The following is a 19989-nucleotide window of genomic DNA, read 5'->3' as shown; positions in this document are numbered from 1 at the left end:
CTGGGGGCTTCTCCCTCTTCCACTAACAGCTCTCAGTATCATTGGGGCAGGGACTTTGGCACTTTTCCCGTCTCTGTATGATCAACACTTGAAACAGTATCTGGCACTCAGTGAGCGTTCAGAAAATACTTGAATGAATAAATGAAGGAAAAGCAGGAAATGGCAAGGTATATTCAAAGTGAAGTTTATTTCACAAATCCTCTTGACTTTTTAAATATTTATTTTTGCCTATTCATTTATTATATTTGGCTGCTCTGGGGTCTTAGTGGCAGCGTACGGAATCTAGTTCCCTGACCAGGGATCTAACCCGGGCTCCCTGCATTGTGAGTGCAGAGTCTTAGCTGCTGGGCCACCAGGGAAGTCCCTCCACCTTGACTTGCAGAGCATTTTTGAGATAGGAGATTTTGAAAGATTCTGATTGTGAAGGCCCTTGGATTTTGGAGTAAGGAGTTACTTAGCTGGAAGAAGGAATTTTGGATAATATGATGAGTGTTTTGATGAAATTAATTTGCCAGCAGTGAGTAAGATGAACTGGAGCATGAAAGGATTGTGTCTGTGGTGTCCACATTGACCAGGATTGGGGAGGTCTTCTGCATATAGTAATAATCCAACAGCTTGCCTTGACTCTAGTATCTCCCTCAATAGGGTGTAGCAGCAGAATAGAAAAGATGAGATAGAAGAGGTACATTGAAAGAAAAATTTAAGATGTCAGAAAGTAAATACTCCTTAAAGAATAGGGACATTATGAAGGGTAGATTTTTTTTTTTTTTGAAGGGACAATTTTTGCAATTGTTGATCAGACAGTAAAGTGTTATTGCTCACCTGTGTGTGTGTCTTTTTGAACACTGAAATTGTACCTTAAATTTGGAGATAAAATTAAGACTGTGAGACTGCCACCCTGTGGATAATATAACTTAGAACTAAAATCCTCAAAAATTATAATAAAACTTCATTCGTTTGAAGTTTACTATTATAGAACTGATTATGATTCTTCCATATTGGTATATGTAATTAGGCTTGTTAAATAAAAAGTTGAAATTAGTTTGACTTTTTCTGGAGCTTTTAAATGAATGGAAATGAATTCAACAGCTTTAAAATATTGCAAAGAAAGTAAAAAAAAATGCCTTTTAGATGACATACTTCTTTCTCTAGAAATTTAATGTTAAAAGAGTGTGCTTTTATAAAATGTTGTGCCATGTATGCCTATTATAAAATGGTATTTTTTCTTATTGTATTTTTTGTTCTATTTTATATGTGTCTCCTTGAGAGTGATATTTCTTGAAAAATAGGTGAACCCATACTCCATCGTTTTTTTCCCCCTAAGTGAAAGTGGCTTTCCCTTCTCATTTTTGTAGAGTTGGATTTTATTGTTCGAAATTAGCCATGCTTTGATGAATTGCCTTCATTGTATTTATGTAAATAACTTGGATTTTATTTTAGGTTGTTTATCTAGAAGGACAGTGTTCACAAATTAAACTGGTAAGCTAGCTTGAGTCAAAATAAAATGGTGGTTGTGAAGAGATTGTTTGCTCTTTGCAACTCAGAAAGTGGTTCTGTCTAGATTTCTGCAAAATGGAACTTTCCCAGCAGATGAGTTCTTTACAGTCTAATGTTGTAAAGGGCTTACACGCTTGTTTTCCCTAAGGTGTCTGGAGGCATGGAAATTTGTGTTAGCAATAAAGCAGAAGTGGGCCGACGCCTCATTCTGAAGTCACAGTCACACATCTTTTCTGAACGTGATATCCAGACTGAGGGAGAGAATGAATGGCGCACCTGCTGACCCCCCCTCACTTCAGGGACCTTAAGTGTTGGTCATGGTTAGATTTTCAAATATAATGCTAATGATGTTAAATATTCAGATATTTCTCAGTTATTTTTCTCAAAAGTGTAGTATGATAACATACTTTCTGTTTTTAGATAAATTTGTTATTTTTTAAAAAATATTTTAAATCATTTAGTTTTGGCTGAGCCAGGTCTTGGTTGCTGCGTGCAGGCTTTCTCTAGTTGCAGAGAGTGGGGGCTGCTCTTTGTTTCGAGGTACAGGCTTCTCATTGCCGTGGTGGCTTCTCTTGTGGAGCACAGGCTCTAAGTGAGCGGGCTTCAGTGGCTGTGGTGCAGGGGCTTAGTTGCTCCACGGCATATGGAATCTTCTGGACTAAGGATCTAACCCGTGTCCCCTGCATTGGCAGGCAGATTCCTATCCACTGCGCCACCAGTGAAGTCCGATAATGTACTTTCAGTGTTTGGTTTCATTTACCCTTTTCGAAGTAAATCGATGAGTTGTGAATGACTTTTCTGAACTGTTTTTTGCTGTGTTTATATCTTATATGCCCTAGTTGAAGTATACTGTGTAATTTTAAGTGAAATAGACTATTAATGATGAAAATACAAATCTTTAATCTAGGTCCCTAAGGTATGTTACCATATAAAAAACAGTATTATTTAGATTTTGTTTAAGGAAAGTAACTTTCAAAATACTTCTTTTTTTTTTTTTTTTTGGTCTCCTTTTCTGAGTATTGGAACAAAGGGTCAATAAAATTAGAGACCTATTTCTGTTTTGTAACTTTCTTTATTGGTGTCATTATCATACCATTTTAAAAATCATGACCCTGAACTTATGTAAAGAAATTTTTAGTTTAATATTTAGCCTCCACTTAAACTTTATTATGTGATATCTGTTGTGTGATATAGTAGAATGGTGATTGTTTTAGGATTAATAGTAAGTAATACTCCCTTTCAGTTTTTACTCAGAGTTGGACATGAGTGAGTGACTAGCACACTTAGTTTTTACACATGGGTTTATTTTCATAACTGCAAGTATAAAACATTTTGTTCTTTGAAAAATAATTCCAGCATCGATGACTTAAATTTTGATGAAGCAATAACAACTATTTCATAAGTTTTGCCTGTTTGCTGGGTGTGTCTTTACAAATCTTAATAGGTCTTTTATTTTTGAATGCAAACCATTCACTATTAAATGCATACCTTTGTTTTGAAACTTTTTTTTCTTTTGGCTTTGTTTTAGATCTCTGTGGAGGTACTTAGCTAGTGACTTCTAGGTCCAGGGAATCTTCTGGATAGTCTGAAATCTTTGTTATTGTTTAGTCTCTAAGTCGTGTCCAATTCTTCTGTGACCCCATGGACTGCAGCCGTTCAGGCTCCTCTGTCCATGGATTTTTCCAGGCAAGAATACGGGAGTGGGTTGCCATTTCCTTCTCCAGGGGATCTTTTCAACCAACGGATTGAACTGCATTGGCAGGCAAGTTCTTTACTACTTAATTAAGTTTTCCTTTGGATTCCTTAGACCCAAGGAATCCCAAGACCAGGATATATTTCCCATTTAGGATGTGCTGATGTATTGCTTTGTGTGAAGCTTTTTATGTTTCCAAATTTAATTAGGCACTTAATTCAAGTTTTCAGGGTTGTAATGGGATTTGTTTTGCCCCAGCTCTCCTACCGTCTGTGCTTATCACTGATACCCTCCAATGCCAAGGAACCCAGTGACCCTGCCACCTGGGAACGACAGAGCCCTGCCGCTCAGTCATCCTGTGTGTCAGGCAGGCACTGACCCCGTGGCTGGGCGGAGCTGAGGTAGAAAGGAAGACTATCACGGGAGGGGACTGTCCCAGCACACAGGTAGCAGGCAGCAGGGGAAAGGAAGCCTTCTAATGGAAGGCTGAACACCAGCTTAAGGAATTCAGAAGGCCATGCAGGCAGTTGGCATTTGAAAATTTCACATATGAATGGGATATGCCTTCCCATTATTTTTTCTCCTTTTTTTTGGCCATTTCACATGAATCACAATTTTATTGTCCCTTATATCCTGCTTTAAAAGACTATTTCTTCTTTTCTACTTTCAATAAAGAAAGCGCCGAAGAGTTGATGCTTTTTGAACTGGTGCTGGAGAACATCCTTGAGAGTCCCTTGAACTGCAAGGAGATCCAACCAGTCCATCCTGAAGGAGATCAGTCCTGGGTGAACTGATGTTGAAGCTGAAACTCCAATACTTTGGCCACCTCATCTGAAGTGTTGACTCATTGAAAAGGACTCTGATGCTGGGAGGGATTCGGGGCAGGAGGAGAAGGGGACGACACAGGATGAGATGGCTAGGTGGCATCACCGACTGGATGGACATGAGTTTGCGTGAACTCCGGGAGATGGTGATGGACAGGGAGGCTGTGTGTGTTGCAGTCCATGGGGTTGCAAAGAGTCGGAGATGACTGAGCGACTGAACTGAATTACTTTCAATACCTTTTGGAGTTGTCCTTTGCTAGTTCGTGGAGCATATCTTAGAGGGCTTTTAGCACATGTTTGTAACAGAAAGAAAGCACACAAAATTTATGTAAAAGCAAGTCTAGGGCTCCCTGGTGGCTCAGTGGTAAAGAATCTACCTGCCAGTGTAGGAGACGCTGTTTCGATCCCTGATCTGGGAGGATTCCACGTGCCTCGGAGCAACTAAGCCTGTGTGCCACAACTGTTGAGCCTGTGTTTCAGAGCCTGGAAGCACAACTCCTGAGCCCGCGAGCTGCAGCTGGGGAAGCCCCTGCACCCTAGAGACTGTGCTCCATAAGAAGAGAGGCCGCTGCAGTGAGAAGCCCTGCCCACCGCGACTAGAGAAAAGTCCCCGTGCGGCAGTGAAGACCCAGCCCAGCCAAAAACCAGCAAATCTTCCACCTGCACTCATTAGGGTGGCTACTATCAAGAACCCCCAAACACAAAGCCCTAAACAACAAGAGTTAGTGAGGGCGTGGAGAAAGCGGAGCCCCTGAGTACTGTTCGTGGAAATGTAAAATGGTATAGTCGCTGTGGAAAACAGTTTGGTGGAAAACAGTTTGGTTAGAAAACAATTTCTAATTTTCAAAAACTTAGAAATAGAGTTACCAAATGATCCAGCAATTCTGTTTCTAGGTTATCCCCAGAGAATTAAAAGCAATCTCAAAGAGATGCTGTGCATCCATGTTCTTAGCGGCGTTATTGACAGTAGTGAGAAGGTCGAAGGAGCCCAAGTGTCCATGAATGGGCAAGTGGACAAACAAAACGAGGCCTCCACGTGCGGTGGAATGGTCTTCAGCCTTGAGGAGGAGGGAAGCGCCAACACAGCTTATGACATGGGTGAATCTGGAGGGCATTATTCCTAGTGAGACGGACCAGTCCCCAAGAGACGAACACTGCATGATTCCACTTACCTGCGGTACCTCGGGTAGTCAGAATGATAGCGAACGCAGTAGGATGTTGATTGCCAGAGACTGGCGGGAGGGAGGACGGGGAGCGGTTCAGTGGGTACAGACTTATAGTTTTGCTAGATAAAGTGAATTCTGGAGATTGGTTGAGAAACACTGTGAAAGTACTTGCTATTCCTGAACGGTACACTTCAGTGATTAATTTCGCCATGTGCTTTTTTGAAAAGGTAAATCTGAATTTGTATTTTTATATGCAACTTGTAGGAGCTTCCCAGGTGGCCCTAGTGGTAAAGAATCCACCTGCCAATGCAGGACACCCAAGACATAGGGTGTTCGATCCCTGGGTCAGGAAGATCCCTTGGAGGAGGGCATGGCAACCCACTCCCGTATTCTTGCCTGGAGAATCCCATGGACAGAGGAGCCTGGCGGGCTGCAGTCCATGGGTCTCAATGAGTCGGACGCGACTGGGTAGGCACGCACGTGGCCTTTTAATGTGGTAAAATGTACTTAAAGGGTGGATTTAAGGGGATTGTGAAGGGCAACTGAGCAGAGGTGAATTTCACCTTTATAGTTGAAATCCTAGAAGTGGATGTCTTCGCCCAGGGAGAGTCTGGAGTGAGAAGAGGCTTTTCCGCCGAGCCCTCGGGACCCCGGTGTTCAGTCGTGAGGTGGAGGAGGTGGGCCCAGAGGGCAGGAGAAGGAGCATGGCACGGGGGGAGCCAGGAAGGAGCGCGTGTTGGTCTCGCACAGCAGGTTCCGAAAGTGTTCCTTGGGTTTAGCCCAGTGTGGTCGTCGACTTTAGTTAGGGCAGGTTTAGTGGCTCAGTAGGGGCAGGGTTAGGCTAGACAGACTGGAATGAGCGGGAAATGAAGTGGAGTTAGGCAAATCCCTGAGGAAGGCTGGCAGTGAAGGGCCCTGAGAAGCAAGGTTAGAAGGGATTGAGGTGTATGTGGCACTTGGGGTGTCAAGTAATGCAGTTTTTTTTTTTTTTAAGAAAGCTTGAATTAAAATAAAAATTTTCTTTACATCTGTGAGATACTTGAAAAGTATATCACACTCCTTGCTGATTCTCTGAATAGAATCTACTGAGTACAAATGTGACCTCACTGACTTAATCTGGGTACAGAGTTGTGGGACTGTGTTTACACAGGTGCAGTCAGGTTTGCCTGCTGAGGTACAAAGGTCTGTTTGTCACTATACTAATTTCTGATCATCTGGGCAATAAAAACCAGAGAATCTTGGGTTCCCTTCTGAGCTACTAGTTTGAATCTTAGGTGTAGGACTTAGAAGTGTATGTGTTGTATATGTGATGTGTCTTTGGATAATTCTCATTCATGTGTTCTGTGGACTGGCTTTGGAGAACTGTGGTCCCAGGAATGTTCTATTGATACTTTGATGTGTTCTGAATGCTTTTTTTTTTAATTTTTATTTTAAACTTTTAATTAGATGATAATTACCTTACCTTACAATATTGTGATCAGTAATTACTTTATAGCGTTGTGCTGGTTTCTCCCAGACATCAATATGAATCAGCCATAGGTATGCACATGTTCCCTCCCCCTGGAGCCTCCCTCCCACCTCCCTGCCCATCGCACCCTGCTAGGTTGTTGCCGAGCATCGGTTTTGGGTTCCTTGCATCATACAGGAATGCCCACTGTCTATTTTTACATATGCTAATTATATGTTTCAGTGCTGCTCTCTCAAATCATCCCACCCTCTCCTCCCCCCACTGCACCCGAAAGTCCGTCTTTTATCTTTGCGTCTCCTTTGCTGCCCTGCAAATTGGATCATCAGTCCCTTCTTTCTAGATTCCGTATATATGTGTTAATATATGATGTTTGTCTTTTTCTTTCTGACTTACTTCACTTTGTGTAATAGGCTCTGGGTTCATCTTCCTCATGGAAACTGACTCAAACGTGTTTCTTTGTACAGCTGAGTAAGATTCCATAGTGTTTGTGTACCGTGTCTTCATCCATTCATCTGTTGATGGACATCTAGGTTGCCTCCGTGTCCTGGCTGTTGTCAGCAGTGCTGCAGTGAATATTGGGGTACACGTGTCTTTTTCAGTTATGGTGTCCGCAGGGTGTGAGCCCAGTAGTGGGATTGCTGGGTCATATGGTAGTTTTATTCTTAGTTTTTAAAGGAATCTCCATAGTATTTCCCATACTGGTTGTATCAGTTTGTATTCCCACCAACAGTGCAAGAGGGTTCCCTTTGCTCCACACCCTCTCCAGGATTTATTGTCTGTAGACTTTCTGATGACGCCCATTCTGACAGGTATGAGATGATATTGTGGTTTTGATTTGTATTTCTCTAATAATGAGCAATGTCAAGCATCTTTTCATGTGTTTATTAGCCATCTGTACGTCTTCTTTTGGGAAATGTCTGTTTAGGTCTTCTGGCCACTTTTTGATTAGGTTGTTTGAGCTGCTTGTATATTTTGGAGATTAATCCTTTGTCGTTTGTCTCATTTGCTATTATTTTCTATCACTGAATGCTTTTGAATAGCTCTATTATGAGGATTAAACAAGATATTTATGTTAAGCTTCCCAGGTGGCGCTAGTGATGAAGAACCCATCTGCCAGTGTAGAAGCCTTAAGAGGTGCGGGTTCAATCCCTGGGTTGGAAAGATGCCCCTGGAGGAGGGCATGGCAACCCACACCAGTATTCTTGACTGGAAAATGGGCATGACTGAAGCGACTTAACACAGCACATGTCGAGCCCTCAGCAAGGAAAGATTTTTATAATTTTGTCCACCTTTATGATTGGGGTAGTGGTAAAGGTTTTTTGTTCGTTTGTTTTTTAGGATGAAACTAGCTTGACCTTTTTTCCTGATTGTAAGGGTGATGCTTGTTTAGCGTATGTACTTCTCCAGCCACTTTGCGTACTTTTTCTCTCCTCCCTGCTCTCTGAGGGCCATGGCGCTTCCTCTTGTTGCTTTGCTCCTACAACTTCCTCTGCTGATAATGCTCTGCCCCAGCCTCCTGGTTTTACATGCCTGCCACCTTATCGTTAGGTCTCAGAGCAGCTGCCACATTTTCTGAGAGGCCTTTCCTTATCTAAGGTTTTCTTGGTCACTCTTTATGTTGCTTTGTTGCTTTCCTTCGTATGTGGGCAGGGTCTGTGTCAGAATTGTTTACTTGATTCCATAGGTAAACTATGTCTTGAGTCTACAGAAGAGTGCTCAGCACATGGAAGCTACTTAAATACCAAATAGCACAGACAAATAGTGCAAATCATAAGAATTTTGCTAACTAGCATATGTACTGTATTTAGTTGATCATTACTTTGGATACTGAAATGTATAAGTGGACCTTGTATGTATAAGTATTGATTGTGCAGTGAAACACACTATTTTCTAACTTGTGTATCTCACTTACATATATAGTGGAGATTTTTTCAGTCAGTTCAGTTTCGTCGTGTCCAGCTCTTTGCAATCCCATGGACTGCACCACGCCAGGCCTCCCTGTCCATCACCAACTCCCACAGCTTACTCAAACTAATGTCCATCGAGTCGGTGATGCCATCCAACCATCTCATCCTCTGTCAACCCCTTCTCCTCTTGCCTTCAATCTTTCCCAGCATCAGGGTCTTTTCCAATGAGTCAGCTCCTTGCATCAGGTGGCCAAAGTATTGGAGTTTCAGCTTCAGCATCAGTCCTTCCAGTGAATATCCAGGACTGATCTCCTTTAGGATGGACTGGTTGGATCTCTTTGCAGTTCAAGGGACTTTCAAGAGTCTTCTCTAACACCACAGTTCAAAAGCATCATTTTTCAGTGCTCAGCTTTCTTAATAGTCCAACTGGAAGAACCGTAGCTTTGACTAGATGGACCTTTTTGGCAAAGTAATGTCTCTGCTTTTTAATATACTGTCTAGGTTGGTCATAGCTTTTCTTCTAAGGAGCAAGGGAGATTTTTATTGGTATATTACTTTATATTGATAATCATTCTTTAACAGTTCAATAATACAGTATGCTCCATATAGTGAAATATGATTTCTGTAACACCTAATTTCTGTAACAGTTTATTTCCAGTTTTTTACTGTTTTGAACAATGGTACTGAATTTCTCTAATCTTTGCATACCTTATTTGTTAGAATAAATTACTGGGACTGAAAAAATACATTAAGTCCTTTTGGTTGTGAAATTGCCTTCTGGAGTTATATTTTTGTACACCGATGAATGTGTGAGACCATTTATTTCTCCTATACCTTCTCCATTCATTTTACTCTTTGCTAATAGATGAAAAATGCTATTGTTTCTCTGCTCTGAGGTTGTGAGAATGAACATCTTTGAACATCTTCTCTTGTGTTTGGCCGTATTCTGTGAAGTGCCTCTTCATGCCCAATGTCCATTTTTCTATTAGAGTGTTTGGGTCAATCAATAATAGTTGTTTCTTTCCTCATTTTATTATAAAAGTTTTTAAACATGCAGCAAAGCTGAAGTTTTTTAATGAGCACCCATATACTCACCTTTTAGATTTTAGCATTAACTTTTTATATTTGTTTTACCACACTTTTATCCTTCTATCTAAAGTGAATTGCAGACATTAGTGCATTTCCATCTAATTACTTTAGCATCCTTATCACTGACTATAGTTTCAATATTTGTTTACTTTTTTCCTTGTGAGGTACAATTTGCATTAAGTTAAATGCACGAATCTTTTTTAGTTTAAACATTTTATTTTAATTTAAAACAGAATTGGATGTTCATTGGTCAACCTTTGAAGAGACAAGGCTGTTTTCTTTGAGAATAAGCCCATTGTTGCAGTTCCGTGTTGTATTGTTTTTCTTACACACCCACATTATATAGACTAAGATTTCTAATTGGCTTTTTGAATGGAGCAGCAACTTTATTTTTTGTAAAGCATTTGTTGAGTTTCAACACATTAATTTGCCAGGGTAAGCCAAACCTTAGACTAATATTTTTTACTTATTTTTTTGTTTTTAAAATGTCATATTTTCCGCCTAGTTTATCCTTTGCCTTACCTTTGGTTATGGTGCTTTTAGAATTTTAGGTAGTCAAATGCCATTCTTTTCCTTATCTTTTTTTTTTTTTCCTGCCCTTTGTATCGTATAGAAAGATGTGGCACTAGTGGTAAAGAACTCGCCTCCTAAAACAGGAAACACAGAGGACGTGGGTTTGATCCCTGGGTCAAGAAGATCCCCTGGAGGAGGATGTGCAGCTGACTCCAGTATTCTTGCCTGGAGAATCCCACAGACACAGGAGCCTGGCGGGCTTTGGCCCATAGGGTCACGAAGAGTCAGACATGACTAAAGTGACTTAGCATGTCTGCTCTGGATAGTATATAAATGCTTATATTTTCTTTTGCTCCTTTTTAAATTGGAATAATATGGTATAGGCTGTTTTTAGAAAAATGAGTATCAGTGGTTTGAAATTATTAGCTAATACTGTCTAATGAACACTCTTCCCCTCTGTGGGTTTTTCCCTCCAGACAAAACCAAATTTAATGTTTCTGTTGATGCTATTTTTATTATAGCCTAAATTTGTATATAGTATCATATCTTTAAAAAAATTTATTTTATTAAGGTATAGTTTATTTACAATGTTGTGTTAATTTCTGCTGTTCAGTAAAGTGACTCAGTGATACTCATACATACATTCTTTTTTATATTCTTTTCCATTATGGTTTATCCCAGGATATAGAATATAGTTTCCTGTGCTATACAGCAGGACCTTGTTTATCTCTTCTGTATAGAACAGTTTGCATCAGATATCTCTTTCAAAATATCGTATTCTATTTAATCTATTTATTACTACACCTAGCTACTTGAGATAACCTAGTATCTGTATTAAGTACATGTCTTCTTGCTGTGCTAGGGATTGAATCCAAAACCCCTGCGTTGTAGGCAGATTCTTTACCACTGAGCCACCAGGGAAGCCCTGTAAACAGTTTGTGAAGACTTTAGTGATGACTTATTTTTTTGTGAAAACAGGAGCTATAGGAGGGTTTTGAAACAGGAGAGTAATATGATCTGGATGTATCTTTTTAAATGGATTACTTCTGATTGCTGCTTTGAGAGTAGATTGTAGAGAAAATCAGAAATAATCCATTTAAAAAGATACATCAGGCCACTTGGACTACAGCGGTGCAGGTAAGAGATGACGGTCACGGTGAAGTTCAGTGGTGACAGGGTTCTAGGTTGAAAACTGAACTAACAGTGTTTCCTTTCAGATTCAATGTAGGTCTACGACAGTCAAGAAGGAGCCAAGGTTTTTGGTGAGAGCAGCTAGAAGTGTTAAGTGGCCACCAAGAGGACTGGAGAAAAGTGGGTACAGTACATTTTGGAGGGGTGGTCAGGAATTCAGGTTTGGACATGCTAAATTTGTCCATCAGACATTGGAATGGAGTTGTCAGCTTGGGCAGAACAGCCTGTGTGGTACAGGAGCGAGACCTGAAAATAGGAATTTGAGAACATTGAGATACTAGCATCATATGTCCAAGAAATACTTCATAAAATGATACATCTGAAATACTCTTAAAACTTTCAAGTTCCATTTATTCCAGCGGTGTGGTTTCAGGTGTGAAAGAGGAGTAGCAGGGCAGCTTGCTGTAGCTCAAGTGTGTCCTTTGTGCTGATATTAAATCAGTGCAAAAAGGCATCAACTGTTCATCCGAACGGTGTTGTGGAACACGAATAAAGCCTGCAGTCTAAATATTTTATTTGAATATTCCTTTTACTGAAACATTTACTAACTTATTTATAATTTGAGAAGTTTGTTGACAGGAGGCTGTGTAAGTAAAAGCCTGAAAGAAACAGAAGACCCAGAAGCTGAAAGAAAGGGCCACATTTGGCTAATTGGTCCAAATCTGTTGGGCGTCTCCTCCTTTGTTCTCTGTCTCTAATTTTATTTGTCAACTGTTAATATAATGAGGTATTCAGGTGTAAGCACGGGGACTCATCTGGAAATTGTTCTGTGTTAACAAACACAGAGCTTTACTGCTGTGGGCTTGTCCATTAAATGGGGCTGCCAGAGCCAGCTTAACCAACTTATTCATACGAGTTGGACTGTTCCGGAAAGGGAGAAAGGGGCCTTGCTGTTTGTGTCATTTCGACTTGCAGAAATGACCTGAAAATGGCATGGATTGTGTGGAAGAGAAAAAGCAGATTTATCACTGAACCAGTGTTTACTTGAACCTTCGAATGTTTTCTTTCAACAAATATTTATTAAATACTGTTGTGAGTCAGGAATGCTATTTAGCTGAAATAAGTAACCAGTGAGACATGTAAATAAATGGTTAAAAACGAAAACAGTGTCTTCACCAGAAATTCCAGTGGAGTAGATGGGAGGAATTTTAAAGGAAATCAATTCACCTTGAGGTCCCCCAAACCTAGAGTGCTTCGAGTATTGTAACCTTTCATAAATTTCTGTATGAATGGGTAAGCAATGTGATTTGTTGATCACTTACAAAATACTATGGGAGCATAAGGAGGAAGTGACCAGTTCTTCCTTCTAGTGGTGGAGGAGAGAGGGGTTTTGCAAGAGATTTCCTGGGTGGAGAAGGCCAGCAAATGTGAGGTGAGAAAACATGACATGATCTGAATTAATAAGTTCAGCAAAGCTGAATTATAGGGTGAACATTGGGAGGTGGCCTATTCACAGATGAGGTTGTAATATGGTAGACCAAAGTCAAAATGCAGAAATATCTTGTATTGGAATTTATTCTGTGGGTGTTGGTAGACCATTGAATTTTTATATTTTTAAAAATAAGAATATTAGGAGGTAGAATTTATGAGAAATTCCTTAAGAAGGACTTTTTTTTTTTTTTTCCCGCTGCACCTTGCAGTCTGTGGGATCTTAGTTCCCTAACTAGGTATTGAACCTGGGTCCCAGCAAAAGCACCATGTCCTGACTGCTGGCATTGGGGAATTTCTGGAAAGAACTCCATTATTCAATTAGGAAATCAAATGTTGATAGAACTTTTAGTTATAAATATGTACCCTGAAGGTTGGCACAACTAGTAAGTCATATAATTTATGGTAGAATCTATTTTCTCTCATTCAGAGAACATGTATGCTCTTAGTGTGGGTATGACCTACACTAGGTAATCACTACTTTACCTACGCTGAAGTAATCAAAATATGCAGGATGGCATTGATTTGTTTTTGAAAGAGAAATGTATTTTTGCTTTATGAAATTATTGCAAGCATTTTTCTTAAAGTTTCGGCGTTTACCTTATTTTGAAATGATTTTAGGCTCTCGGAAGAATAGCAGTAAAAGTACAGAGAGTTCCTGTGTGTTTTTTATCCATCCTACACTACTGTTAACACCTTACACAGTGACAATAAATGATCAAAATTTAAAAATTAGCATTGGTACAGTGCCATTAATTAAATGTAGACCTCGGTACGATTTTGGTAGTTTTTCCGCTAATGTCCTTTTTCTGTCCTAAGACCCACCCAGGATACACGCGTTGTATTTAGTTGTCATGGCATCCTTTTGAATCTGTGATGGTTCCTGTCCTTTTTGACCATGACCTCTTGAAGAGTACCGGTCAGATATTTTGTAGAGACTGCCCTTCAATTTGACTTTCATATTTTCTAATGACTGTGGACTGGAGTAGAGTTTTTGGAGTATTGGAATTAAAAATAATTTTTGTTTCATTTTCTAACTTAGGAAGTAAAATCGGTATTTTTTTGCTGTACAATTCTGTGAACTTTAATGCAAGTGTAAATTTGTGTAGGCATCACCACAATCAGGTTACAGAACAGCTCCATCACCCTCAGAACTCCCTCATGCTCCGTTACTGTGGTCAGTCGTGCTCCCCCAGTCCATCCCTTTCAGCCACTGATCTGTTCTCCATCGTTATAGATTTGTCTCTCCAAGAATGTCATGTGAATGGAGTCTTATAGTATGTAACCTTCTGACACTCAACATAGTGCTTGTCAGTGTCATCCAAATTGTATTTATCCATAGTTCATTTCATTGTATTGCTTAGTATGGATGTACGATTAGTATGTGTGTGGTTCTCCTTTTTTTGATAGGTATTTGAGAATACATTATGTGTCCTGGCACCATAATAAGCAGTTTAAGTCATTTTTTTGTGGATTTACGTGGTTAGTTGCTTTTTATCTCTGTTTTGACCAGCAGTGTAATTAAGAGAAATTGAAGTTCTTGTTTCTTTAACATATCCTAAAATGCCCCTACTTTTCTGTTTATATTTGGCTTTTCTTTTTATTAAAGAGCAAAAATAATAACAAGGTAATCTTTTTCATGTTGCTGGGTTTTAATCTTCAGGGCTAAGCATTGTATGTGTGATTCAGGCCTATAGCAAAAGGTCAAACCAAATAAGTTGTCGGTCCACAAACAGTGATGAATTTATAGAGTCCATTTATTTGTAAGAAAGCCATAATACTTTTTATTAATCTCTTTGTAAGTAGAACCTTTAATTTGTTTTATAGATAAATAATAAATATCAAATAAAAATAGACATAGTCTAAATCAGGCTAGTTAAAATAAGAGGCTTGACCTCTGTCATACTGTCTTAAATTTACTAATGGCAAAAGATAGTTGTCAGGGACTTCCTTGGTGGTCCACTGGTTAAGAATCTGCCTTCCAATGATGGGACACGGGTTTGGTCCCTGGCGGGGAAACTAAGATCCTACGTGCTGCAGGGCAACTAAGCCTGTGGGCCGCAACAAAGATCCCACACCTGAGACCCAAATTTAATTAATTAGTTAATTTTTTGAAAAGATAGTTGTCTTTTTTTAAGAGCATGGAATTTTGGCATATTTTAAGATGAACTGTTTTGGACTTGTGTTAGAAGACTATTTACTTAAATGTCCTACTACCATAAGGTAAAAAAATGTTGCTAGAATATTAGTATAGATTTGGCTTCCCTTGTGGCTCAGCTGGTAAAGAATCTGCCTGCAATGTGGGAAATCTGGGTTCGATCCCTGGGTTGGGAAGATCCCCTAGAGAAGGGAAAGACTCTCCACTCCAGTATTCTGGCCGTAGAATTCCGTGGACTGTATAGTCCATGGGGTTGCAACAGACACGACTGAGAGACTTTCACTTAAAAAAAAAAAAACAAACACACAACCTTTTATTAATAAAGTGTAATAAGTGAAATTGAATTTTTGGAGGACTTTATAAAGTTTCCAGGTTGTTCTGAATATCTGATAGTTTTGTGTATTACTTTCAGTAAGCTATGTAAAAATTTGATGAGGAAACTTCTCTTTTAAATGTAGCCTTAATGTGATTTTTGTTTTCAGTTCCCCAAACACTATTTAGAGGACTTGGAGAGGCTATGGAACAATAAAATGTCAGAACTAAAATAGATCTTCAAAATTATCAGATCTCTAGATTCTCCCCGTATTTTACAAAAAACGGAAACTGAAATCCCATGGTGGTGTGAAGTAACTTGCTGTTCACAGTCACAGTTGGTTGTAGAAGCTGTATGATACAGTCCTGCCCTCAAGTGGATAACTGGTTTATAAATGGAGACACAGAGTTGTACAAACTTAACTGCAATACAAAATGGAATGTTCTAGGCAATGGGAGAAGCACTGCTTTTCTTAAACAGCGGTGTCCTCTCACCCCTAAAATCTTTTCTTGACCTGTTCACAACAAAATTACTTTGTCTTTAGTTTCTCACCTCTCATTCTCTGCTAAACTGTCTCTCATCTGATATTGTGGTTTTTTTTTTTAACCTCTATCACACCATGAAAATTCTTTCAAAATCAGCAGTCGTGTCTGTGTTGCTAAATCAGCTGTCGTTTTCTTCTCAGATCTCCTTGTGTTTGATCTTTTGTCAGCCTTTGGCACAGTTTCTTCCTCCTGGAAATACTGCTCCTCAGATATCAGGGTAATACCACATTTGCCTTATTTTCCTGCTGTGTTGCTGCGTACTCCTTTTCAAAAAGCCTTCTTCGCTAGTTCCACCTCGTCTTCCCTACTTCTACAAAGTACAGTGTCCCAGAGTCTGTCATTGTTTCCTTTTATATCTGTACCTTTCATATCATATATGTTAATGACTCCCAAATTTGTATACCTAACCCAGACCTCTACCCCAGGCTCCAGGACTATATTCAGCTCCATGACAGTATACTCGTTTTGACATTTTTACTTGGATAGCTGATAAGCTTCTCAAACTCTATGTGTTTCATAACTCGTGATCTCCTCCTACCCCAAATCGTTGCCATCTGTGTTCACCTTTTTGTGTTCAGTAACTCCTGATACTCCCTTACTCCAAACCTATCAGTTTTGGCAGCTGCAGTCTTCCAGTTGCCAAAAATTGAGTTTTGAAGCCTTCCGCCTCCTCCACCCCCAACAACCCACTTTCATCCATTAAAAAATCGTATTGGATATTCCTTAGAAACATACCCATAATTTAATCACATCTTCCTCTTCTGCCGCCTCTAAGTCATTGTCATCTTCTCTGCTATTGCATAAGCTCCTCTTTCTTCCATCCCTGGTTGTTTGCAGACTTTTTTCAACACAGCAGTCAAGTCTTATGACTCAGCTACTCAAAAACTGTCCAGCTGAAGTCTAAACAGTGAGGCTTTCCCTTAGTTTCTAGTACTCTTCCTCCTCCTGTTATTTCTCTTCCTTATTTTCTCTTCGGGAACCACACTGGCCTTCTTGGTTTCCTAAAACTTACCAGGCTAGCTCCCTGTTTGTCTTTGCATGGGCTCTTTTTCTGCCTGGAATGTTCTTCCTTAGGTATGGGTTGAGGTTTCTACTTAGAAGTAATCTGGCAAAGGGAAATTTTTCCTCACTAGCTGTCTAAACTGTCATATTCTTCTCATTGCTGTTTTATTTTGTTCTAATTTGTCCTTATCACTAACATACTATACATTTTATTTGTATCTTTTCTTTGTAATCACCATACTGTGTATTTAGCTCATAACATTTCTTTCTTCCTAGCTAGAATGTAAGTACCCTGTGAGTGGAAATCATTTATCACCTAGGTGTCTTTCTTCACTGCTGTATAAAAAGGGCCTGGAGCTCAGTGAATATTTGCTAATGAATGAGTGCCTAAGAGTACCTCACCTCTGATACTAACTTGACATTGGTCAAGTCACTTCTTTCTGTAGCCCTGCTTTGTGTATGTGTGTGCTCAGTCATTTCCGGCTCTTTGTGACCCCACAGACCTCCTTTCCCTATTTTTAAATGAGACTGGATTGTATCGGTATTACAGGTTTTCTTAACACACCAAAGACAAATGCAGTAGTAAGGTTCCTTGAAGACTTTTATAAGAATTCAGCTACTTAACAGGGAAGTTTAAAAACCAGTGGACTGAAAAGAGGATCTCTGAAGTTCTCTTTCAGCCTCGTGGTCAGTTCTTGTAATAATAATTGTAAGTGGAGCAACACGGGGGAACCGTCATGCAGAGAAGGCATTTGAACTGAGACTGTGAAGGATGGATGAGTAGGCAGAGATAAGGGAAAGGGTAGGAAGTAAGGCAACTGCTTTCCAAGCTCACAGAAGGCAAACGAACAGGAATGGAACAATCCAAAAGGTTTCAGTAAGCCTGGAGTGTGTGTGTGTGTGAGTGAAGGGGGAGGGGGAGGCCAGAGGGAGGGAAGGACAGAGAGAAAAAGAGCCCCACGAGAGACAGTGGGGAGGTGGAGAGAGGGGAAGACAGGGCCGGAAACAGGTGATTGAAGTCACAGTGTGAGAACTTTGAACACCGGGATAGGTGGTCCAGCTTTCTGCCTGTAGGGAATCAAAGTTGGTTTTTCAGCCGTGAGTGATCATCACATCACTCACAGAGTTGTTCTTCAGGAAGATTTCTCTGACAATAGTGAAAGGTGAATTGAAAGTAGATGGTGGTAGAGAAAGGGACAGTTAGGATGTTGCTGAGATGTTATTTTCCCGTGATGTTACTTTTACCTGAAGAGTAGCACAGGAGGAACTGGAGTCACACTCTAATCTCAGATTGAAAAATAGAAGATTTCCCCTCTACAACATTTGGAGATTGCTGAGCAGTAAGGTGGCCGTCCTTCGGAGTGGCTGCCGGGTGAAGAGCACCGACTGCGTTGGGTCTAGGGCTGCAGAGCAGCAGAGCCGTGGCTCTCAGAAGCCTGGGCTCCGCCCATACCGCTGGTTCTGCTCCTGGGAGTAGGCATGCGTCTTCACAGACTGGGTAATCTGGAGGAGCATGCCTGGTCACAGTCCACTGAGGGAGAAGACACACTGTCTGGAATACTGAATTTTAGATTGTAAGAGATACAATTTCCTATGATACGAAACTTGAGATTTGCAGTTAGCCTGTTACTTGGAAGCATCAAAAAGAATATAATTGTACAGTTAAATCTTGGTTATTTTTGACAAGAAAGGAAAATCTAACACCCAAAGCAGTGCCTACAGGAGAATCTGGTAACATAGTTACGTGAATTCTGCTGTATCGAATCATGGTTCAAAGTAAGTGTCTACTGATGGATGTGTGTGGTTGGGATAGTATTCATGTCTCTGAGTTTCTGCTATGTGTTGGACCTTGTCCTTTTCTTTTTTTGAAAGAAAAGTAGGATTTATCCGTGGGCATGAGTAAGGAGGGGATAGCACCAAGGCTCTCATGACTACAGGGCCCACCATTTGTCCAGAGGGCCTCGATTAGGGATGTATTTGACTCCACAGCCGTCCGGGATGAGCCACGTTTCTGCCACCATGTCTTCAAATGTATTGACATTAAACTTAGTAAATCCCCACTTCTCGAAGATATGTGTCTTCTGGTGGCCAGGGAGCTTGGACTTGGCCCAGCAGAGGGCCTCAATCATATGCTCTTTATTCTGCTTAGTGAGGATGGACCTTATGGCTTGACCAATGTAGACCCTGGCCCCTGTGCCCTGGGGCTTTCCAAAGCACCACATATATCCCTATCTGGAGCATAGATTGGGAACACCATGCCAGTCAGGAATGTCCAGTGAAAAGGACTGTCTCCGGGGTCCCTTAGGGCGACCTGCACTTGTATACACACTGAGGAGGGTTCTGTGTGTGCCCATGGCACACTACATCCCCATGGGGAGCAAACATAGTCCACTTAATTGGCTGCAAATGGACCCTGTCTTAGTGGTAGGAATGTAGTAATGAGCAAAGCCAGACGCAGCTGTGGTCCTTTCACCTTCACCGTGCCTGTGAAAACACATAGACACTTGACCAGGAGAACATTCTTGTGGATGAGTCCTGGTAATCTGTGCAGAAATGGGGAGGGGGCCTTGGTTTAACAAATCTAGCGATAGACAATGGAGAATTAACTATGTTTTACATTTAAGCTCATGTTTGGGAATGCTCCGGGAGTTGGTGATGGACAGGGAGGCCCGGCGTGCTGCAGTTCATGGGGTTGCAAAGAGTCGGACACGACTGAGCGACTGAACTGAACTGAACTGAACTGAACACATTGCTCAGAACCTAGCATTACCCTTTGAGAGGTGTTAGCATCAACAAAACTAATGCTGTCCCCCTGAAAGATTGGTCTAACACTGAATCTCAGTCTTTAAATTTTTATTTTTATATAAAAATAGTAGAGGAGAGTGATTTTAGTCATTTGTCATTTTAATGGTTTGATCTTTTCTTCTTCCATCTCTGAATGGAAGCATGTTAGCTGCTCACCCAGAAAGATTCAAATCATACCTTTTTTTTTTAAAGGCCAGGTTTCCTAGATATGAAACTTAAGACTGTTCTGTATTTTTATATACTCGAAGTTTTCAAATTTGAGGTCAAGGAGAAGAGGTAAAAATAAAAAGGAAGAAGAGAGTGCTTGCTTACACAGTAAATTCTTTTCATGAGTTCCATCTTAAAGAAATAAACAGTGTCTTAACTTTAGTTGGCATTTAATACATTCAT

At 40.4% G+C, this 19989-nt stretch overlaps 1 protein-coding gene and 1 pseudogene across 1 annotated transcript in view; one reads left to right on the top strand and one right to left on the bottom strand.

The window, feature by feature from the left end:
* ELF1 (E74 like ETS transcription factor 1) overlaps positions 1-19989 on the top strand; it is a 117812-nt gene that overhangs the window by 7587 nt on the left and 90236 nt on the right. The window lies entirely within an intron of this gene.
* Positions 19078-19200, bottom strand: LOC138447023 (small nucleolar RNA SNORA70; annotated as a pseudogene).

This window comes from Ovis canadensis, chromosome 10 (assembly GCF_042477335.2).
Source record: "Ovis canadensis isolate MfBH-ARS-UI-01 breed Bighorn chromosome 10, ARS-UI_OviCan_v2, whole genome shotgun sequence".
NCBI classification, from domain to species: Eukaryota; Metazoa; Chordata; class Mammalia; order Artiodactyla; family Bovidae; genus Ovis; species Ovis canadensis.
This window is presented reverse-complemented; position numbering and strand designations above follow the sequence as displayed.